Source organism: Montipora capricornis, chromosome 6, assembly GCF_036669925.1.
Source record: "Montipora capricornis isolate CH-2021 chromosome 6, ASM3666992v2, whole genome shotgun sequence".
NCBI classification, from domain to species: domain Eukaryota; kingdom Metazoa; phylum Cnidaria; class Anthozoa; order Scleractinia; family Acroporidae; genus Montipora; species Montipora capricornis.
The window spans coordinates 6,854,864-6,862,363 of NC_090888.1; the positions used below are offsets into that span (position 1 = coordinate 6,854,864).

The window sequence follows — 7,500 nt, forward strand, 5'->3', positions numbered from 1 at the left end:
GTCTGGGTCTCCAAGGATTTACAGCGAACGGCAGGCTGAACTTTAAGGTTCCACCAAAAATTTGGGAACTTGTACGCTTGATTTCGGCTGCTTTCTTGCCTGTTCGCTACACTTATCTAACAGATTCTAAAAAAACAAGAGGGAGACAAGAAAAGGGAATACCTTTTTTTGAAATAAAGAAGGCTGCCGTTTGCCTTGCCCGTAAACGCCAAACAAATTTCTATCGTAAACCATCCATTGCGAATTTTTACGACACTTCCGCCCACTCGACGGAAAGTAAATTATTTCATTTATTTCTTTGATCGTGAGCGGGCGGTATCCTGAGAATCCTGCAATCTGATTGGTTCCGGGAGCGGGCAGTATTTTCCTATCTCCTGACCACGGTCATGGTAACCAACTACGCTAAGCGCAGAGTGAACTTGCGAATTGGAAGAGCGAAGTTTCAATTTGTCATAATTGTTTTTTGCAATAGAGCAGTGTTATTGTTCAACTTTCTCATAAAAAACAATGGATTCTGACGAAAGCTATTACCGTCTAGTGAAAGCGAATTTTATTACCCAACAATGCGTAAAATTAAAACATGACTTTTAGAGTTTTTCTTAATAGTTTCTCCTACCTTCTAAGAATAGAATTTAGAAATAAATAAAAACGTTATTCACCGGCCTTGGTCGGTCCGTATTGGGAAAAACTGTGCCCTCTGTCTCGAGTACGGCCCTCGGCCTACGGCCTCGGGCCGTACTCAAGACCTCGGGCACAGTTTTTCCCAATACGGACCTCCCGGCCGGTGAATAACATATATATATACTAAGTGAGACCCAGAGCAGGAAGGGCAATGGTGCTTCAAAGCCAATTTGATAAACAAGGGTTCAGGTTTCTTGTTTCTCAGATGGCAATTTATATTTTTCATCCGGTTCTGAGTGTAGTCCAGAGAAGAAGATTTCGACAACCGTCACACGACAACAGAGATGGTGCCTTATTGCAAAGGTTCTCTTTTAGAACAACTTTCACGAGTTACTTGAAGACAGGAAAAAGTATGTCATTAGCTGCAAACCCGTCAGACCGGAATGCGAAGTTAGATCTTTTGGTTGGCCTTTGCTCACGAGTCCTAAATCCTATAAACACTTTGCTAAATTCCTGGTTTCCCAATTTTTTTCACAACAATTTTCGTCTTTGGGGGAAGAGGTGTGGCGCAGTGAAAGCATTCGCCTTCCTCTAAGGTGGCCTGGGATTGAGTCCCATATTCCTAATAGCACACGTTCGATATGTCAATATTCACACATGGTTAGCTACGAGGCTTTACAGTTAAATTCAACGATTGTTTTGTTTAGAACTCCTCCTTGAGACTTATGAGACAAAGAAAACAGAACTCCACCGTGAAATTTGACCTTAAGGCCTCGTAGCCACGCCTTAATATTGATATATTGAACTCGGCCTATTCGCTGCTTCTTCAATCGACTCCGAAAGGATTTTCTCCCGGTATTTCCCTCCTATCACACCGTTTGATTTACAGTTTCCACAAAGTATTAGAACTCGGCCATATAAACTTGACAGACTTAACTATTAGAACGTAATGTAAAGTGCTTGTTTTCTACTCATATAAACCATGTGAGCATTGGCCCTACTAATTGAATTGGGTCCATACAATGACAGGGGAATTGAGCCCACGACCTTCGGGTTAGATCACCGCTGCTCTACCGACTGAGCTACAAGGTCGGACGCGAGCAGGTCGTGGGAATTTTAGATGACAATGTCACCGCCTGCTCAGGGCCTGCTCAGAGTTTTTCTCTGTTCTTGTATGGGCCTGTTGCACAAGAAATCCACACAATGTTGAAGTATTCCACGTGTATTTCTACAGTTTAAACTTGACCTTTTTAGCGTTACAACTTCTCTTCAAAAGCACATGGTTTTTCACTGACGTCTCATGACGTCGCATACAGCGTCCAGTCCCCTGGCGCATTTCTATAGGAGGAGGAGGAGAAGCAGTCGTCGCTCAGTGTGCTAGTGCGCGGCTTTCGGAGCGAGAAGTCCCTGGTTCGATCCTTGGTGAAGTAAAGTAACTACCGACGTTAAATAAAGTGACTTTACCTTGACCTTATATCTAACAGGCCCAATTGCATTAGAAGGGCTAACGCTCACATGGTCTATATGAGTAGAAAACTACCACTTCACATTACCCTCTAATAGTTAAATCTGTTGAAATATAAGTGCTACACGGCCAACGTTTGCAAAAACGTTACCCTTCCTTGTACATATAAACTTGCGACAGTTGCTATTGTTTTGTTATCCTCCAAGTCAGGCTCAAAAAACTGTTTTGATTTATTTCTTCATTTCCTTGTTTTTCGGAACCTGTTATTATCCGATCGAAACAATTAACTTTAGAATACTTAGAATGAAATTCGGGAAAACTGATTTAAGAGTGTGCTTCGTTATCATTACAAATATTTTGCAATTACTTTTACCTCATAATTGAGAAATAAGCAAGCTTAAGTGAGTATTGTCGTCAAGGCTCTCTTAGAGCGCCGAAGTGAACTTCCTCGGAGAACCATGCGTAAATTCGGGGCTGGCCAAAGATTACGAAACGCATTAGTATATATATATGTTGCCTAATAAAGTTTCCTCACATGGGCTTGTCGTGGTAGTCTTAATTTTTTTGGCAACCCCGATATTGCTATGATTTTTTCGTTTCTTCGTTCCGTGCTACGTAACTACCCATGGGAATCTGAGTTTTGTCACAATTTGCTTTTCATTCTTTTCTAGTTTTGCACATGCGCACTGGCATACGGAAAGCTTTTACGCCTGTCTTAATATCCGGTATCCGAAGTAGGAGCCGGAGATCATCTCGCTCTTAACTACCCTGAGGACTAAGTCTTTGGTCTAATGATTGCTTGCTGATAGGGTCTTCGAAGAAGTACAAGGAAGGAAGGAACCGGCCAAAGTAGTAAAAACCTATTGCAAAGCAGCTGCTTAGAAACGTTTTATATATAATTTTCCTCTAAAAAGGAGCAACTGCAAATAAACGTAGCGCACAGAATATCACGTCTGGGTTTTTCAGAAACAGGAGAGGATAGCACGGCATCCACTGTCGACTAACTCAGGTGTCCATTGGATAGTGATTAATTACTGGACAGAGCCATCAACGTTTGAGACAACTATTAGAGAGGTTAACCATGACGTTAACCCCAAACGGCAAACGTCGTGAGTGAAATTAGTGTTTTGCCAAAAATGTAAGAACCCTGCTTGATATTAGCTCATTTCTGTCCTCTTAGCTCGGGATATGAAGAAACGTTTGAAAGGAATGAGACAAGTTAAAATGAAAGAATTTCCACGCTTTTATGACAAGTAGGAGCCTGCCGTTTCCCGTTGGCTGTAAACGTCAAACTTAAAGGGAAAGTACGGCCTAGCTAGAAAAAGTTATTCTGAATCGAAAGTTCTTTATCTGCATTGTCATACTTGACCACTCATTTGGGCTTAGTGTATTTAAGTAGCCAACAATAACGCTTCAATTGAAATCCGCCATCTTTGTTTTTGTGTATGCCAACGAGGCTATGACGCAGCAATAGTCAAGGATTTCTCCGGATGACTAGATGTACTTGACTTAACAAGGAAAACACAGGCGAGGGGAGCGATACTTTGAAGACGTGAATCTTAATCCAGAGGGTAAATTGTATTAATATTGGCTCCACCATCAGAACAGATTTACCTCGTGGTCGTGAAACGGGGTTTTATATGTGAGTTATATGCAGGAGTTTTACGAAGCGAAAGAGAGCTTGCAGTGTTATGCCGCGCTCATTGCTGTGAAATAAACGCCTGGCCCCAGTTGTTCGAAGGGTGGATAGCGCTATCCACCGGATAAATCGCTATCCACTGGATAACTCAATTGGTTTTGCTAGTGTTTATCCGCTGGATAGCGCTATCCATCGTTTAAACAACTGGGGCCTGTCTACCGTGGCTTTATACGAGATCCCTGTTACAACTTCAAAACAAACGATCGATTTATATATTTCCATCGAATGGTGAAAGTAAATCGTTTCAGTAGTGTCTAATATGTTGGATAAACTACTAAGTGAGTAGACTGCCGGACGTCCCTTCTAAGTCAGTCGAGCCGCTCTCGTCACGCAAGCGAGCCGAAGAGCCGAGGGGAAGATGGGGAGAGAAATAGATCCAAATTTTCGCTCTCTCCCCATTCTCCCCTCGGCTCCCTTGCGTGTCTAGACTGCTACAATAAGCGCAAAAAGGGTTGAAACACTTTCACTTTTAAGGAATCTCGGACAAATCCCTCCCCAAGGTCTTTCCATCTAACCCCACCCCCCCCCCCCAAACAAACAATGAAGGGGGTGGGCGGGGGAATTGGGGGCAGTGCAAGGGGAAAATGTAACGTTAAGGGGATTTTTCCCCAATTGTTGTCTTCCCAGTTCAGTGTCTCAACTATTTTTGTGGCTTATTGTAGCTTTCATTCGCTTTTCAAGAACACGGACTCTGGTCACAGCCAAAGCAGGAAGTCCGTGAATTACGCATTTCCGGTTCTTCTGTGCATTCTCAGGAATTTGAAACAATAACGGTCGTCAATGGTTACAACATTATGCCATTACCGCGACTGCGCGCATTTTTGGCTGTGGCCAGAGTCTGTGTTCTGTTCTGGGAGGAGAATGGGATTCCATATTCCATCACAACTGATTATAAGTTTCTTTTTAACGGCGATGATCATTTTCTTCAGAATCAATATTTATACCTTCATTTCAACCTGGAAATATGTATCATTTCATATGTTCTCCAATTAGACTGTCAGTTGCCTCTAATTTCGGAGAGCGAGTTGGGAGCTCGGTAGAAATACACGCGCGGGAGGAATTCGGAAGACGCGCGTCGCGAGGGGAATTATCCCACTCATCACTCGCACGCCGAAATAAGAGACTACTCCCACTTGCAGTCTGTTCTCTAATATCAGTAGCTCATCAAGTGGGGCCTCTATTTACCATATTTGGCTTAGGAATCAACCATTTCCAGAGTTGATTTATTTATAGAACGCTTCCCTTGGGAGATTCAGCACGCCCACTGTTGTAAAAGGCAATCAAAACAAAGCTATCTCAGCCTCAAGGCAAATATGATATTTTTCGCGGCAAAAACCTGTTCCTAAAAATAACTTTACTCGAGAAAGGGTTGACTCAACGAATTACCCCTTGATGAGCTCCAGCTGATAAAGATTCCATAATACTCCATACAACAATTGCCTCAATTATCAACTTGCAAATAATAAAGGAAACGTTTTCCTTTCTGTCAATTAAGACTTCAACAGGCTCAGGTTATCTTTGTTTTGGGCAATCTTGCTCGTTGTCGCAAATAGAGTCGGAATGGCAAATGCAGACGAGCTTTTTCATTACCTCGTTCCCATGGTCTCTCTCTTCATGAAAGCAGTGATCCGATACCCTCGGTAAGAGGTTGGAGATAATCTTTTTCATTTTTTTCATGTCATTTACAGGATGCTTGATCGCTGGGTCTCATCTCATGACTGAAATGGCGACTCCTCAGTGGAGACGTTGGGCAAACTGTTTGTCCCATGTGGCCTACGGGGTTGGTATTGCTGTGCAAGCTTTGATTGCGTAATTCATTCGTGGCTGGAAACCTTTCAGTTTGGTCATAACCCTGCTGAATGTGCCGTTTATTGCGTATTATTGGTAAGAGAATATGGTACACTGATTATTAGCAAAATCATGTTCGAATAAGTCTCGCAAAGTTCGCTATGAAATAGCTAGGAGCCCTTGTATCCGAACTTACAAATTCACAGCGGTTGAACGAACCAAAATTAAAAAAAATATATATATATTGATTTATTTACTAGACTGTGAGTAGTCTCTAATTTCGGTGATGGATTATAGGGAAGCGAATTACACGCACAAGCGCGAAATTGCGAGTAGACGGGACTCGAGGGGAGAGCCGACATTTAAGCTCCCCTCGCGTCGCTTCGCCTCGCGTCTCCTCGCAATTCTTGCCCGCGCGTGTATTTTGCCCGCCTCACAATCCATTGCCGAAATTAGTGACTACTCGCAGTCTATCTCGTTACAGAACTAATCATTTCCCTTGGAACTGAGAGGGATCACTCCTACAATCTGAAACCGTTGGACTCGTCTTAATTAAAATAATCGCGCTTAAGAGGAGTTCTCCGCTCCTGTTGTGAATGTCAAGAATAGTAGGAAGTTAAGCGCTTTACCACTACGCTGTTAGACTGCTAGCAAACTTACTCTTCTTTGTCCGTCGAGCTGTAGTGTTTTTAAGTCAAATCATGCTTTGTCTCGCCTTCTAGAAAAACGTTCCATTATTGGAAATCCAGCCAAAGGCTTCCCCAGCCTCCCTCGGCCGTAACAAAGCACAAACAATAGGGAGCGTAACAACGACAACGGCGACGGCAACGAGAACGTCATCTCAAAATATAAATTCGGGTTATTGTAATCGCTTCGTGACTATTTCAATCTTTTTATAATGACAACGGTGAGGTAGTTCTTCAAAAAGGACACTCGTCTGAACAGCACTTAATTTAGGGAAGAAAATGAAAATTTAAAGTGCTGACGTCCTTGATAACACCTCAAATTGGGCTATTTCACGTTGTTGTTTTGCAGACGACGGCAAAGAAATGGACAAAAATGAAAAACGCACGTGCAGAGCGTGCAAAGCTATTGTTTTTGCCCACTAAATATGCAAATTTCTGACGTTCTTGTTGCCGTGGCCGTTGTCGTTCGTTCAGTTCGCTTTTTTTTGAGGTGTGACGAAATAAAAAACAATGATCTTCGAATCTGATTTAATAAATATTGCATAAATTAACATTCCAGTTCCACTGGCGTCAGTGCAAGATCCTCAGTTAAATTAGCGTTATTGTCTGTAGGATCATTCCAGAGTCTCCGCGATAGTTGTCGGGTCAAAGAGGCCGAAAAAATTTTGCGTCGAATGGCGAAGGCGAATGGGTATGAATATCCCGAGAGAAAGCTTGCAGCGATGCAAAGAGAAGGAAGAGAAGAAGTGAGAAAGAAAACTTATCACTTGTGGCTTTTGTTCAGTACTAAATACTTGATAAAAATCACACTTATTGAGACATGGTCCTGGTAAGTTAAGTGAACTGAGCTACCCTCAAATGTTTTATTTTTTGTTTTAGATAAATCGCTTTTCCCCTTTGTCTCAGAGTAACTGCCGGCCACATACTATGGTCTATGCCCTTGTAGCAGCAACGTTCGAAGAACAAGGCATATAACAATACACGGCACTCATACTCAAAGAAGTGGCTGGGTATTCTGCACAGTTTAGCTGTCTCTTCAAAAATTTGCCTAATTTTAATGATTTGACCCAAAACCGGACAAGTGTCAGAGTACAAGTTTTAGGCGGTGTTGACATTTTAAAATTTTTGTGACGTGAAAGAAAGAGAGGAACAAACCCGTTTATCGCAAACTCGAAAAAATGTCGACCTTAAACAGTGAGCGCATAGTTAGGTTTTCAAAATCTCCGACGAGCACCCCCTTC

At 42.4% G+C, this 7,500-nt stretch overlaps 2 protein-coding genes, 1 long non-coding RNA gene and 1 pseudogene across 3 annotated transcripts in view; 2 read left to right on the forward strand and 2 right to left on the reverse strand.

Moving 5' to 3' along the window:
- The window catches only part of LOC138051441 (uncharacterized), a 115,228-nt gene extending 112,340 nt beyond the window's left edge, over positions 1-2,888 (forward strand). Inside the window, exon 3 of the long non-coding RNA XR_011132813.1 lies at positions 2,758-2,888. This is a non-coding gene — a long non-coding RNA (uncharacterized lncRNA). The remainder of the gene's footprint in view (positions 1-2,757) is intronic.
- Positions 1-7,500, reverse strand: part of LOC138051400 (tetratricopeptide repeat protein 28-like) — a 301,832-nt gene that overhangs the window by 98,564 nt on the left and 195,768 nt on the right. The window lies entirely within an intron of this gene.
- LOC138051422 (uncharacterized) overlaps positions 1-7,500 on the reverse strand; it is a 253,692-nt gene that overhangs the window by 41,295 nt on the left and 204,897 nt on the right. The gene's annotated exons all lie outside the window — the stretch shown is intronic.
- LOC138050859 (solute carrier family 22 member 15-like) overlaps positions 4,045-7,500 on the forward strand; it is a 12,852-nt pseudogene continuing 9,396 nt past the window's right edge.